At 51.6% G+C, this 16,120-nt stretch overlaps 1 protein-coding gene across 10 annotated transcripts in view; it reads right to left on the reverse strand.

Annotated features, from left to right (window-relative positions):
* Positions 1-16,120, reverse strand: part of magi2a (membrane associated guanylate kinase, WW and PDZ domain containing 2a) — an 86,732-nt gene that overhangs the window by 43,621 nt on the left and 26,991 nt on the right. The window lies entirely within an intron of this gene.

Consider the following 16,120-nt stretch of genomic DNA (forward strand, 5'->3'; position numbering starts at 1 on the left):
GAACGTTCTCCAGGATGATACGGCGGGGGAAAAGCAGAGCTGACGGGTGTTTGAGAGGAGCTGCGAGGAGCCGGAACGCCGCCATGGCGGTCCCCCGTAAAGGCCTGGTCCTGCTCAAGGGTGCTTCCTGTTAAAAGGAAGAATTTCCCCTCCAGCCTGTACGGTAGAAATGCAGGCAGTCGGCGATGATTCCTGGGTCCGGACAATTTGGATGAATGATGGCGGATCGCCAGAACACCTTAAGTCCTGATGGGCCATTTTGGATGGTCTGGCGAGCAGCGATTATGGAGCGCATCCTTTCAACAAGTATCCAGACCGAGGTGGAGAAATGGGCCCTGGGGGCAAATCGGCCCACTTTGCCCAATTAGCTCCCGTCAGCGGGTTATAGGGGACAAAGACGTCCGGGGTTATTTGGTGAGGGGCGGCGTTTAACCTCATTACCGCCGTCTCGTTGGTAGTCATTACGCCCATGAGGTCGGACCGACGGGTCGCCATTATCCGTCATCTGGTGTCATCTCGGAGCGAGTGGAAACACACACGAGCAAACCGTCAAAACAGGAACCGGGACGACGAAACGTCTCTCTCGCCGTTTCAGGCGGTTAAAAAAACCCTCTTTGGTGGAAACGTTGGCTCAGAAAACAGGGCAGACTGTTGCCACATCTCCAGAGTCGGAGGACGGGCCCTTCAGGGGCCACGTTAACTATGCATGCATGGAAACAGAGCTTTACAGCCTCCCCGTGTCAACACGCGAGCGGCGAGATGGTAAACAGGGCAGAGAAGAAGAAGCGGAGCCACTTTGATGTGAGGGACCCAGATTTCATCGTGGACTTCAAATCGACGGAGAGAGGAAAGAAAGCGGGAGGCGTTCAGGTCCTGGTCTGGTGGAGAAAACAAAAACACGCTCGGCCCAATAAGCTTCGTGGGCGACGGCTTCTTTTCAAAATAAGATCGAAAGTTTTGTTTGTTTTTGTGTTACTTGAACCAATTAAGTGGCTCGGTTACTTCCTGTTCTGAAGGGCAGCATCAGGGCCAGCGTGGAGGGAAATTAGCGTTTTCGTGGATTTTAGAGCCGTTCTACAGATTCTGAAGGGAGGAAACTTTCAAAATCAACTGTATTTAACCTCACATAAACAGCTAGGGGGGAGGATTAAGAGGATATGGTTTTAAAAACGCCAGGGAAGAGGGAGTTCTAACTCCAGACGTGTAATCTGAAACAAGAACGGAGTTGAGAACAGTTGTGAGAGCAGAAGTACGTGTCCGACCGGGGCCTCGTGGCTGCTGGGAAAACTATTAGTTTTAGCTCTAAATCATTTATAAAAGTGGTTACAAACATAGCGCTCATGCATTAGCCATGGCCCCAACGCTCCGGCGTGCATATTTCATGAGCTACATCTGTGCCTGGATCACGTCGGATGCCCACTCGGAGCTCAGGATTCACCACAGGAAAAGCTCACAGCCGTGCTGAATTAATAAGGGTGCCGACGGAGGCAACAGAAGCAGCGGGGGTTAAAAGGGGGCCGGGGTTCCCTGCTGGGGCTTGTCGACACGGCGGCCGCGGCTAAATCCTCATCTGCTTTGACAGCGCTCGTAAAGAAGCCATTACGCAAACATTTCCCGTGGGGCTGACACGGCAGAGGGAGACGCAGATCAATCGGAGTTTTATCGCAATCCCGGCGGGAAAATACGGACGGCGGGAGATCAAAGGGACGGAGGGACAACTTGTGAAAGTGGCGTTCGTGGAAAGTCCACCAAGTAGCCACCAAACAAGAGGGTAGGGCATAGAGGACGCTCCTTTTGGACTAAACACTCATCCAAACACAGGGAAAACACCCAATCAAGGAGGTTTTTAAACTTCCCTAAACTATTTTTCAGCTTTACTCGGTAATATTGACCCGTCTCTCAGCTTACGCGGCACCAGAAGCACAATTTAGTTCCCTGTTGGTGCCCTAAAGGGCCTCTGTAAGAAATTCATCCTGGAACTCTGGAAATCTTTTCCTTTTTGACGTTTGTGCTTTTATTGTGAAAAGGACACATTTATTCTAGCACTTAGCGAGCCTTTCTGTTAGACCTCCCTAAAATGGCGAATAGCTTTATCCTCTTTTGCGTGATCTTCCGTCAAACTGCAGCCTAGGTTCAATTTACAACAAAAGCAGGGGGGAGACTGGCAGTTCTCCAATACTCTGCCCTGGGGGGGGGGGGTAGAAGCCAAGATGTGAGAAAAATGAAAAACAACAATTTCATAAGCTCACAGAAGTAAAGGAAGGCGTTGGGTGGAGGCAGAGGGTCGCCTGTGGGAGCCACAGAAGCTCTGACAGCTCTAAATGAATGTTAGCCTTGGCCGCGTCTCAGAGCTGAAGGTCTACATCTCATCACCTGAATAATTCACCCACCAGTATACTGATGCAACCCCCCCCCCCCCCACGTCACATAACCCTACTCAGCCGCCGGCGGGAAGCCGGAGAATAGAGCCGGGAGAGAAGACAGAATTCAGGAGCTTGACCTCAACAAGAGCTCATTGCTGATGAAGGAAATTCCATTAAAAGTTCAGGGAGCTCCAACTTTCCACATGTTATCGGGGAACCTTTAATAACACAACAGTAGTTTTCAGTGGCTGGACGGTCGATGGCAATTTGGGTCAATGTGGACCCGTGATTACAAACTCAATACCGCCTCATTAGTGGCACCGCTAGTATCACAGTGTGGTCCATACTGGAACTCTCCGGCTGACTGTGGACCTCCTGGCAACATCACCCCCCCCCCCCCCCTCCCTGAGGGGGTCTCACGCTGCTCAGACCATGTTTGACTGGATTAGGTCAGAATGCCATACCCCACGGGTCAGGAGGGTAGAGACGCTCACTGTAGAATTCTGACAATATTTGCCAAACGCCCATGAAGCCAATGTAACACACCAGCTTACCTAGCATTGGCGGCTAAGCTAAATTAAATGATTCCTGGTTCCATCTGCCACATAATGAGTTGAATATTCCTACTGAATTGTGATAATCAAAGAGATGAACTGGAGAAAAACCCTTGAAAATGAAATGTAGTCAGCTCTGAATACTTCAAAGCTGATGGGACCTGTAAGCAAAGTCGAGCAAAAGAAAATAAATTGATGACATAAGGAGTCAAAGATCAAAGGGAAAAAGATGTCCCTCGTTCCCTCCAATCCAATATTTCCTCACCCTCATCAAGGACGTAGGGACAACTTAAAATCTCACCTTAATTGTGCCATTACGGAGTGACACGGGTCAGGAATATAACTACAGAGCGGCATTAGCGGAGAGGAGCGCCGTGAAGGACGTGGTCAAGCTGACTTTTCCACTCATTTTCTGACTAATAGGTGCGAACAAGCCATCAGAATCCATCCCTGCAGCTCTCACTCCATCACTGATGCTAAATGCTTCCACTCGTTTAAATAATTGTCGTTATTTTCCGAGTCATTTCTTCAAATTTAAGAATATTTTAACGTCGCAAATGCGTCGACCGCTGCTACAGCCGTTAGCTTCTGCCGTCACGGGAAAACAGTGAATCATGGAGCGTCAGGAAGTGGATTCAGTTGTCGAGAGGCGTAATTGATGCCGGTGCCGCATTCGGCCCAATTTCTCACTGCAGACGACTTGACATTTACTCGCACGTCTCTTCCTTGTGTTTTTCCCATTTATTTTTCGCTAGCGGGAAGTGAAAGAGGGTGTCGACGCGGCCCCAGCCGAGACGGTCCCGTCCTGGGTGCAACCAGAGCCCGGCAGCATCACAATGAGGGTTTACCTCCTCCTCCTCTCGTGGGGAGACTCGTTTTACCTCCCAAACCAACGCCGGCGGCCTCTCTGGACGCTTCCGTCCTCCGCCCTCATTGTCATTCAGATGTGCTAATTTCCTTCTGTTTCACTCAATCACCATTTCATCACAAAAACCCTGGCGAACCACCAGTGTGAGAGGATTTGGCCGCACTGCAGGTAAATAAACCCGCCGCTGCAGCGAATACTGAGAGGGAAGAGCGGCGGCTCTGCACACCGCAGGAGGACGGCCAAGCGGCCAGACTCAAAAACACCAGCTGAGCTAAGCTAATCAAATCACAACCAGTCAGTTTTTCAGCATTCGCCGGGAGAAACATCATCCCAAGACTGCTGAAAAGTCGTTCTCCGCCCCGTCTCCCGCCACGTTTTGATCTAAGCTAACATAAATTGTCCTAAAACCAAAAACTGACCTTGGCTGTAGGACTGGTTGTCTCCCAGGATGGATCCCAGCCGTCAGCAGGCATTAATCTTGCCTTTATCAGTCCCATCACTGGTCGAACTCATTTATAGTTGGGGGGGGTCTGGAGGTGCTGATTCACAGGCTGTTCCCTGTCTGTTCACTCAGAAAAAGGATATTTTCTTCATCTTGCCTCTGTGTGGAGGCCACATCTGAGCTAAATAAGAGCTTCCCTCTCTAGGAAAGTCTAGAGTAGAGTTGGAGTAGAGCTCCACCACAGCTCCACCAGAGCTCCACCAGAGCTCCACCAGAGCTCCACCAGAGCCTCACCAGAGCTCCCCCAGAGCCCCACCAGAGCCTCAACAGAGCTCCACCAGAGCCCCACCAGAGCTCCCCCAGAGCTCCACCAGAGCCTCACCAGAGCTCCCCCAGAGCTCCACCAGAGCCTCACCAGAGCTCCACCAGAGCCTCACCAGAGCTCCACCAGAGCTCACCAGAGCCTCACCAGAGCTCCACCAGAGCTCCACCAGAGCCTCACCAGAGCTCCACCAGAGCTCCACCAGAGCCTCACCAGAGCTCCACCAGAGCCTCACAGAGCTCCACCAGAGCTCCACCAGAGCCTCACCAGAGCTCCACCAGAGCCTCACAGAGCTCCACCAGAGCTCCAGTTTTCAGTCATTCAGACGCGAGCAGACATGCAGGAGTGCAACCAGAACTAGGATCCAATTCCTAAAAACGTTTGAGGGACATTTCTTCTCTGATTTCTGACATCTGGTTTAATAATCAAATGTGATCTGGATCAGAACCAACAACCTCCTGACGCAAGACTTCTAAACCAACACAGCTCCGTCAGCAGTCAATGCAGCAGTTTCTACTTAAATAATCGGCTTTTTTAATTCGTTTGTTTTGAAAAATATTGACATTTTCAGTCAAAAATTAGTCCTGAGGCGCCGTTTGTTCATCTGGAAAAACAAAAAACAAATTCATCGGAAGAGGAAAACCCTGGTGCCTCCGTTCCAGACTTTGCTCTGTATTATTCATAGCTCCAGTCCTCAGTTTAACTGCTTTTGTTGTGTTTTCTGATAAATGTCAGCGTTGGCTGTGCGAGCCGACAGGACTTGGATGTGGGTCAGCTGCTGGCGGAGCTTCTGTGGTTTTGGCAGGAGATCAGGGCCACGTATCAGCTCGCCGGTGTTGGGTTTTGATGGTCTCGCAGGCGTGAGAGACGGAGCTGAAACGGACAGGTGAGCCTCTGCTGAAGGCCTCCCCGCGTGTTGGCTACGCGGCGCCGCCGACAGCTCCGGGTCTCCGGAGACGGGAAAGTTGTGAAGCGGAGCTCTGACAGAACAACAAGGACACAAAGCTGAGCGGAGCTTCTGTTCACAGGACCAGGAAGAGTCTGCGAAGGGGTTTAAGGAGGCTAGCAGAGACCGTATGCTAATTATCAGTACACATAGGACACGGGCTAAACATGGCTAATATTTAATTCCGCCACCACAACAGCCAGTCACAGCGCGCACAATGTTAGCATTTAGATTTCAGGCAGGAAACTGAACAAACATGGACGCTGGAGAGGCTGAAGTTAAAGCTAACAAACTGGCATCGCCTTCCCCTGCAAAGGATGATGGGATATACTGCTCAGTGAGGGACACAATGCATTATGGGATACATTGAGTGCACTAACTATTGAACAGCAATCCTCACTTAACACTGGGACAGCGCTACAATCTGGCACCCTCCCTTGTGAGTGCACTATCTAGGGAACAGGTTGGTTCTGGTCCCGCTCAGGGTTTCTTCCTGTTAAGACAACCGTGAATGTTGTGTAATTAAAGCCGGGCTGAACTGGACAGCGGTGTAATTTGCAGGCTCTGCCGGGATGATCTGGGAGTTTTTAACCATCAAATCAGGCCAGATGATGAATATCTGTCAGGGATTAGAGGAGAAGAGCGGAGGCTGGCTGGATCCATGACAGCTTCTGATCCGGCCCGGCGTTGGTGGCGGCAGCGGTGTCAAACAGCGCAGCAGCCCCCCGTTTTCATCTGCACTCCGTTACGTAACGGCGGAGACGGGCCCCTTACGCAATATCTGTGGCCGCGAGGCTGGCGTGCTTTAATTGGAGACTAAATTAGGGTCCATCTTGGCCACGAGAAGTCTCGAGCAGAGGCAGGACGGAATTATCTTCCACCGAGCGAGGCCAAACTCCGCCGCATTAATTACGCTGAGTGCGGAAGAAGTTGCCGGCGTGGGAGTTTAGTTTGCGTATTGGCCCCCGTGGCGCGCTAGATAAAAGCAATCACGCTAATAATAGGTAAGACAGACGCAAATTACCGTTTTAATTACAGCCATCAATCACCCCCTCAAATGTTCCCACCGAAGGGTAATTGTTTACATTTATCATCTCCCACGGAAGCTAGTGCTTTCCCCTGCGTTAGCATCGAAATAGCATTCATGTTTTCCAGGATTCCGCCAACTCGTGAACAGGAAGTAACAGCAGTTGTGTGTTTGCTCCTCCCAGAGGGGGCCTTAATCCCATTTTTAGGTCTTTGTGGTGATTATTCCCGCTGTTAGACTTTCCACAAGGGGGCGACGTCAGAACCCCACAGTCAAAAAAGCCCTCCTAAAAATCTTAGCATATCGCGACAGGTTGATGGAATTCCCTGTTGTGCCTCGTTACCGGGGAGCCGGGAAAGCTGGGATGTAGATCCCAATCCCACATAATCACCAAATCCATTACAATTTCCATCTGTCACAATATGCAGACGACATAAGTAAGACAGAGCTGTTACTGGCCCAGTTATGGCGCTACAGCCACCTTCCCCCGCCCGTGCGCCTCTTATTTAACGCCCCCCCCCCCCGGCTTCAAACCGGAGCGTGAGACGAGCGGAGAGAGCGAACAAGTGTGTGTGGGCTCATCAAAGAACGGCAGGAGGTTGAATCAACTCAGAGGAGTCAGGAGGAAGAGCGTTTCTGTCTGAGCGTCAGTCGATGCTCACACACACACACACACACACACACACGCACACACACACACACACACACACAGAATCATTACTGAAAACAACTCAGCTGTAATGTTCATGAACCCTCAGCTCCACTCAGTCAGTCAGCAGTCTTCATCGCTATGGCAATGGCCTAAATTCTGTGTGTGTGTGTGTGTGCGTGTGTGTGTGTTTATCTGTATATCCCGGACACTGAAAAAAAAAAAAGTCTCTCATTCCCGTAAAACTTGGAAAGAGATTAAAGTTATTCAGATTTTATCGTCTGACATTTTTGGTAAAAGTTGAAAAAGTGAACGTTTATTTATTTTGGGTGAAACGGAAGGGTTTCTATAAATTAGCTCGGCTAATTAGCTCAGCTGGAGAAACCGGAGGATCGCACTTTGGGAAGGGGATGAAAGCATCGTTTTAAGGTGGAAGTTTGTATTCAATAGCCACAACCAATATTGACGCTGTTATCTGGGTATTAATATCAGCTGCAACTGCAGAACGATGTCTCCCGTACGTCCCGAAGCAGCGTTTACAATTCCAATACGCGCTCCTCGACCGTGGAAATGCCACTAGTCTAATTAATTTACCCCTGAAATGTTTACAAAGTGCTGGGAAAGGTTGCGCGGCGCTTGATCTAAAAGCTTTCCGACGCGACGCAGACGGAGCGCTTTCAAACCGCGCATGCTAATTCGTCAGATAAACATGGCGTTATGCATTCAGCTGTGGGGGGAATGTTTGGAATTGATTATTGGAAAAATGGATACGCGGCGCGCTTCTGACAACTTTAACGAGGAAATTGACGGTTAAATTGCTGCGTCTTCGCTTTCACACGTGTATTAAACATTATCATTATAAAGAAGACAAAAGAGCTATTTGTCATTTCTGTTTATATTTAGGTAAATTGAAATTAAAGAAAAATGTGGCCCGTGTGGGTGTTTAATTTCAGACGCTAATGAGCATCGGGCTGATTTTCCGAGTCACTCGGCTCAGAAACACAAAGATCTTAAACTTTACTAAAGGAAGCGTTTGTTTTGTGTGGCTCATTTCTGACATGAAGCTAACTCGTAAAAGATTGTTTTGGTTTTCCTGCTATTCAAAGAAGCGGCTCAATTGTTGAAGGAGCTAAGCTATTTGAACTATTAGCGTTTCTCAATATGCGTACGTGTCCGTACTGGCGTTCTCGCGCCTTTTCCCAGGTTTCACGCAGCCGAGTCTATCCCACAATGCATTTCACCTCGGACAGCGACACAAGCCGCACCTGTGCCCTCAGTATGGACGCAGGCGTCGTCTCTCTGACCTTTAACCTTTAAGTTCAACCGAGGTGATGAACGAGGCTTCAGGGCTCCCAGAGTCTGTTTTTGGTTTCGTTTGTTTACTAATGTGATGATTGGACACCGTGACGCCGACATGTTTGACGGAGAGAGACTCCCGGGTCAATTCTGGTGAAATATCAGCCTGCCCGGAGCGCTCCCGGAAGGGTTGAAATACATCCGATCAATACCCTCAGTGGACTGGAGGAGGGACGCTGAAGCGTGCCCCCCCCCCTCCCTCGTTAGCACTAGCCTGAGGGTTTTTGAAAAAACAAAAGCTAATTTTGGTTGCACATCTTGAGCCGAACCTTCGGAGCAGAGCGGGAAACGTAAAGTCATCCATTCAGGAGTTTCCCGTTTCTCCGCGCTCTGTTCCCCACAATTGAACATAATTGTGCTCGACCACCTGTGCATCCTTTCCTTCTGTCTCGCTAAGTAATGACCGCGGCTAAAAGTAGGCAAATCCGGTTCCGTCTGGGACTTTTATCGATCGCTCCCCATTCTTCGCTCCAGGTTTCACCTCGTAGGTGTGGAGCCTTAATGATGTTTGAGCCGATCACGGCGGAGGAGTGACTTTATAACCAGAAGACTGATGCTGACATCACGTCTGTCTCCATGGCGACACTGGGGGAAGCATAGACCGAGGAAGAGAGGGAGATGGAGGGAGACGGCGAGAGAAAAGAGACGGTCGGAAATCCTCCCGGAGAGACGCGAAGGCACGGTGTCAGGAAGCTACCAGCGCTGAATGCTAATGTAGCGCGGGAGATGGACAGGCGAGCGGGCGCACGGGCGCACACGGGTCAGCGGCGTGCGTGCGCCACAGTGTCTCTCTCAGTTTTGTCAACAGTCAGTGGGTATTAAGTGAAAACTCGCCTTTGAGCGGAAATGTCAGAGGAGCCGACTGTGACATTAAAGCCTATTGGAATAAAGATCTGGGCCGCTGGAGGATGAGAGATGGGCGTGATGACGACCTCCGACAGACAGGAGAAGAAGCGAGCTAGTGTCCGTCAGGTCCAGGAGCGTTCAGAACTTTCTGTAGGTTCTAACGGTCAGAACTCGCAGTGTGGACGTGTTAGCGCAGCGTCCGGACTAGCAAACCTGGTGCCAGAACCCAAAATTATCCACAAAAAATGCACCAAAAGTGGAGCCAGAGCAGCGACAGATTGTTCCGCAGGATTAAGATCTGCGTTCTGGGCCGTTCCAGATTCCGCTCCTCCCTTTGTCAGCCCTTTCTGGCGGCGGCGTTGAGAAATGGGGATTTAATAACGGCCAACAGAGAAAGATTTGAGAGATTTAGGCTTGAACCGCAGGGTCGCGAGGAGGCCGCTCGTTCCAGCGCGCCTCAAAGCTCCCGAGAGGTGGCGAGGGATCCCACGTTACGAGATCTTCCTGCGCGCTTCTCAGCGGCTTTGACCTAATTGTTTAGCATAGCCGCCCTGCTAAATATAGGCAGAGGCAGGGAGGGGGGAGGAGAGGAGGAAGAGGAGGATTTATCAAAGTGCTCTTTGGTTGGGCTCCGTTTTGATTAAATCCACTTTCCCCCGAAAACAATAAAGGGGGGTTGTGGGGGTGGAGAAGGTTGAGGAGAAAGTAAGATAAAGGGCTAACGGAACAAAACATAATTAGCCAAGGCGCCCATCAAAGGGAAGGGGAAGCGAAATCAAAGAGGACACGGCGGCGTCTCCGTTTCCAGCTTGTTCCACCTGACTGCCGACTTTAGTTCTGGGAGCTCCGGTACACGTTTACAGCTCCGTGCGCTTTGGTGGGTCCATCAAAGCGTCCTCTGTCAGCCTAGCGCCACTTTGTTAGCCTCTTCCCACTTTTCGCTTTGTTTCTCCTTGCGTGGGCGCGCACTTATTCTTTTATATAAGACACTTTCGGAACATGTGCATCGTCTGCCGGTGTTTTTCCCTCCACGGGCGACGCTGCTTCCTCACCTAATCCAGTCCCAGTGCTCTAATTGGCCAACTGCAGCCATTTTCTCCGCTCCGGGGAGCGTGGAGATTAAGAGGAACGTATGCTCGGAGCTGGCTGGCGCCTAAAATGAGTCACACTGTGGGTACAAAGTCTCTCGGAGGGATGAATGCAGCACTCCGCTGTACACAGAGGGAATTATCGGAAGTTCCAGGAAGAAACGGACGCGTGCGGGTTTTAGCTGCCGGCCGGTGGGAATGCCCCCGTCGACCTTTACGGGTCTGAGTTGCCGCGCCGCTCACCTGTACGATTCCCCCCGAGAGGGGCCCCCTTCACGTTGAACCCGTCAATAATGGATGTAGCCAGCAGCTAAACACGCTGTTCCGCTGTCGCGCGGTTCGACTACGCTTCTCACACGTTTCCACTGAAGTATTAAAGACCTGCGGGTCATCAACCTCCATGAGCCATGCTAACGTTACGCTAGAGAGGGGCGGTAGTGAAGCGCCTGCGCTAATATATAATGATGCTAATGCGTAAAGGTTTTGAGGCCAGAGAAAACATGAAGAGTTGGGTAAACAGGATGTGACAAACGGCGACAAAGGCCAGCATTTGTTGCTTTGATCTTCCTTCAACTTGAAAGCAACTTTCCTTCTTTCTTAATAATGATCACTCGGCAAACAGAATGCGAAATAGGAAGTCATCCAGAGTTGGGGAAGTGCCTCCAATTTCCTGGGTCTGGGTTAATCAGCATGTTAGCACCTCGGTAAATAAGGTGCAACCATTCGGATAAAGATGGATGGGACCTGTCCAGATGCTCCCAGAGGTGCATCCATGTCTGCACGCCACTAGGGGTCGCGGCTGCAGGGGCTAGCGATGGAAGGAAAGACGGCTCCTACTTCCAATCCCATGAATGAGCCGTAGGACGAGAGAGTCGAAGCTGCCAGGAACCCCAAACAGGGTCAGAGGGTCAAAGCTGGCGAGTGACGCCAGCGCGGGAGGAAATCTTGTGGGAGAATTAATGGCATCTCCGAAGACTGACGCCGCCTTCATCAGGAAGGCCGATAGCAGCCCCGGGCACGGGGAGGGGGAGGGGTCGTAGAATTAACACGTGGAATATCATCCGCGGGTCCATCTGCCGTTCTGGATGGAAATTAGGCTGCTTGTACGTGAGCTGCAGTACATAAATGTCCTTTTACCTCTGGACAGTTTAAAGGAAAGATTTCTACACCATTTTTTTATGACTAATGCACTCCAGGGGTATCTGGGGGGTGAAGGTGGAGGTGAGGAGAGCTCGGATGGGATGAATGGAGGACAGGAAATGAAGGAGGGCTCCTTCACCAAAGCCACGGAATCGCCCAGTATTGGGATCCGTTACATATGGAGGCTGCAGTACCACCGTGGCCTGAGGGGGCAGTGTTCTCAGCAAAAGGCTAGTAGACATAAAGCTCCTGCAGATTAGCCTGCGATGTAAATCACGTGTAATCCGTCACGTCACTGACAAGGGATTAAACAATCTAAAGCGTGTTGTTTTGACCTTCGGGACCGATGGAAGTAATCCCAGCGCTCACATTAGCGCCTGCTTTACATCGTCTTTATCCGCTCTATGCTAATGAAGCAGGAAATTAAAGAAGAGGCCATCGGGAATTCGTTAGCGACAGATTAACCAATCTGGGGAAAATTTCGAGAAAAATGAAATGGCCACTGACGGGGGCAGCTAATTAATCAGCCCAATCATTACTGATTCAAGAGGAAAGTAGCGGTTAGCTTGATTAAACCAGACGTGTTCAGGGGTTGGGAGGGCTGTTGACCTCTACTTCTGCCCCCCCACGTTCCATCTTCTGACAGTCCTGACAGTAAAACCCGTGTTCTTGTTCGTGCTCGTTGCGGCGTGCTACGCGATTGTTGGGTGGGAGCTCGTGTCAAGCAAAAGAAGAAGAAAGGCGCTGACGTGTTGTTCGCTGTAGCAACTTAACCTTGAGTGAGCGTTCTTCCTGGAGCACGCTTCAAAAAACAGAAAGCAAGCAAACGCACCGGGGGGGAAGGGGGCAATCATCTGACAAGGATTTTCCACCGAGGTGAGAAGGAGAAAAGTTTTGGGTGGAAGGAGAAGGTGCAGCGGGAGCGAGTGGAAGGGAAGCGAAGGGAATAATTCCCTTACGGACCTCAGTACGAGCTCGCTAATGCTCAGCCGCTAGCCGCCAGCACAGCTAGGCCGGACCGGTGACCAGTGAGAGGCTCCGACCCTGTCCTGACCTTCATTAGCAGTAAGTGGTGGCTAAAGTGCTCCGGCACAGGACCTTCAATCAGCCCTTCAGGAGTACCGAGCGGACATGTCGGGCCATTAAAACCACAGTAATTAAGGGTTTTGCCTTTGTGGTTCTGACCCAAAGGTGCTCGGTGCTCTAATACGCCCGCTTTGCTTCAGTCTGCACCTGAATTCCCTGCCGGTGCGGCACAGACAGGACGTTGTTTGATGAGGGCCCTGAATAACCGGAATAAGAAGCAGTCGTCTTCCTTAAGCCGCGGGGACACGTGGACACGTGGACTCGGGTCTCTGAGCGCTGCAACGGGAGGAAACAGCCGAAATTACCGCAGCCCGGCGACGGTTTTACTATGAGGGAACAAGGGCTTCATTAAAAAAGCGCAGTTATTTTCCTTTAAAATGGTCATAAAGCGGCGGAATGAGTGATAACTTTCCCGGTTCCTTCGTCCCGCTAGTGTCCAAGTCCAGCCAATTACTGGTACAGCCCCGGTAATTAGCATGAAGGATGGTGAAGCCTAATGCTGCTAAGTTGGAGGATCCTGACAGTGAAACGGCCTCTAATGAGGCAGAGCTGAGGGATTCTCAACACCCCCCCCCCCCCCCCCACCAGACTGCACTGCTGTGTTTGCTACAGAAGATGCCGCCACATCTGCAGCTGGTTTTAACCCCAACTGTCGAGACCGTTTCATTTTCAAAGCCTCTCGGCCACAAAGTCTCTGCCCATGCATATTAAAGCGCTGATGCCGTGTCCCCTGTGTCCCCGCGGTCCGAACCCAGCGCACCTTTCTGTCCTCGCTCTCCAGCCACGACCCAGACGCCGGCCGAGGCTGGTGCAATTAGCTAGGAAAACACGGTCTGTCCTGGCGAGACCGTGACAGCGGTATCCCTGCTGATGTCAGCAGGTTTCACCAGGCGGCAGCTGCAGCCGCCCCAGGGGGGACGGAGACGCCGTGACGTGGGCGCCGCTGAAGACCGAGCAGCGCCCTGCGACTGACACGGGTGATTACGTCCTCGGCGGCGACATAATCAGACGTGTAATTCCTCGCAAGCGGATGAAATCGATCGTTTTTGACCCACCAGCTTGGAATATGTCTTGGTCCAATTAGCGGCGCTGCAGCTAACAACACGATTTTTAGCCCAAGCGCTACATTAGCAGTTAGCTGGCGCCCTGCTAGCATCGGAACCATCGAAACCGGCGCCGCACCAACGTTAGCGGAACGCTGTAAAAACTTTGCGGGTTTTTAATTAGCTGCTTCTGTTAGCGAGATGGGTCCATTATGGCGAAGAGGCCGCGGGCCAGCAACGCCATCGTGGACAAGGTCAGAGGACGGCCTCTGGAGGACAGGTGTGTCGGGGGGGGGGCCAATTAGGGGACATTTTCACACCTCCCGCCTGTATCTGCCGACAGCCTGGCGTCACGCTCGCCATCTGCGTACCGCCCTGTCAGTCAAACCCACCCTTCACCCCCCACACACATGTGCTTCCAGCCCCCACTCTCCTCTGTGAGCTGACAGGATGAGTGACAACAGACGGGCGCCACATTCTCCAGAAGGGATCACATGGGTGGCAACATCCGGTGTTGGGGGGGGGGGGGGATCAGAACCTGGATGTGCCGCGTGATTCAAGGCTTCTCCAAAAATGAGAAGGTGAAGACGGATGGGGGTGTTGAAAGAGGGGGGAAAGTGGGAAGGGAATTTAAGAGGACTCGAGCCTTTGACGCAGGCGGGGAGCAGAGGCAGTTGCCATGGAAACCCCACCCCTGCCTGAGTCACCGAGTAACTCGAGAGGGAGGAAAAAAGAACAGAGTAAGACTTTAGACAAAAGGCATTTGTCAGATTGGAATCGAAAGACAAATTGATGACAAAAAAAAAAAGAATCCAGACGCTTCCCCGCTCCATCCCATCACTGCACTGGGCCCCAGCGCGGAGCTCTGCAGTGAGGCCCTCATCTCCACCGTGACACTCCCCCCCTGTCTTAACTGTTTACTTCTCTGAATAATGGATGAAGAGGCACCGGGGGGGCTGTTAGCCCATTTATTACCCTGATTATTACCGTCTTCCATCAGACAGGAGGCCGGTAAACAGAACCAGCCCTGCGGTTCACTTCAGGGTGGCGCGATTAAAGAGTTAAATCTGGCTCCTTCTCGCCCTGACGTCGACCTCGGGAGGAGGAACTGGCCATTAAAGGAGGAGAGAACGGCGGAGCAACACATTTGTACTTCCTGCAGACTGGGGGGCGCGTGAGGACAGATGGACGTACAGCTTCTCTCTGATTAGCAAACGCCGCCATTATATCTGCATGAGGATCGTCTCTAACCCCCCCGAGGGCATCGAAGCGCCCATTAACTCCCAGTCTAAGACCGCCACTTCCTGCCAGCCTGGCATATGTTAGCACGCACACAGAAAGGTTACGGCACGCACGTACGGGCACCTTAAAGAGAAGCTAAACCAGCCTCCCTCAGCGTTTGTCCCATCAGTGGACCAGAAGGGGGCCAAAGGTCGCGTCTAATCTGCCCAGAGCGCTGATTCAAGGCGCCCTGGCGGCGGCGGCGGCGTTGAGAACATCAGAGTTGACGTTCAGGCTGTTGGGCTCAGTTTGTAATCGAAGAACGTCGAAATGCTGATTGAAGTGCACAGCTCGTCTGAGGAGAGCAGCTCGGGCGCGTGTGTGTGTGTGTGGGGGGGGGGGGGGACTCGTAGCATCGACGTGACGTCATTTCCAAAATCCTTTCATCTCCAAGTGATTTAGCTAAACGTTGAGGAGCAAACGCTGTGACATTAGCTCAAATATTTAAAGATGTTTGTGTTTAAAGTGTTTTTCCCTTGAAATGAAGAAACACACACACACACACACACACACACGCTAATGAGAGTCCTAAACTGTGGAAAAGCCCAACAACAACATCAATCCCGTGTTTGATGTCCGGGTCGTGGCGTGCAGCCTGGATTCTTAACCAGAGGTCTTGGAGGTGTGATAATCTGGCAGCACCCTCAGGATTGAACCCACAGACCAAAATAACCACAGGCTGGCGAGGCCCACGAGGACCAGGTCCTACACGTGTCCTTCCTCTCCGTCCCTGTTTGTTTCCCCTCCTCTGCGGCGGTGAGTGGCCATTACAAAAGATTACACTCCTGCAGCAAACAAGTATTTGTGGTTCCGGCATGTTTGGGGGGAGGATGGGAGGAGGATGGAGGAAGAATGGAGCTGCATTAGGGATTCAGGACAGAGCTGGCCAGCAGACAGCCGATGGAACGCCGAGGCTAACGCGGAGCAGCTCAGTGCTCAAACACCTTCCATTATCGCGGGCTAGCGGACAGGAGCGAGCGCATGTTGCGCAAACAAATGAAGAAAACAGGAGAATCGGCTCTGACCCGACAGAGGAGGACCGGAGTGCGCCTCCTAACCCGGCTCATTATTCCCATGACATCCACGTGCTAGCAGAGAGCCACTTGACC

Source organism: Takifugu flavidus, chromosome 22 (genome assembly GCF_003711565.1).
Source record: "Takifugu flavidus isolate HTHZ2018 chromosome 22, ASM371156v2, whole genome shotgun sequence".
In the NCBI taxonomy this organism is placed as follows: Eukaryota; Metazoa; Chordata; class Actinopteri; order Tetraodontiformes; family Tetraodontidae; genus Takifugu; species Takifugu flavidus.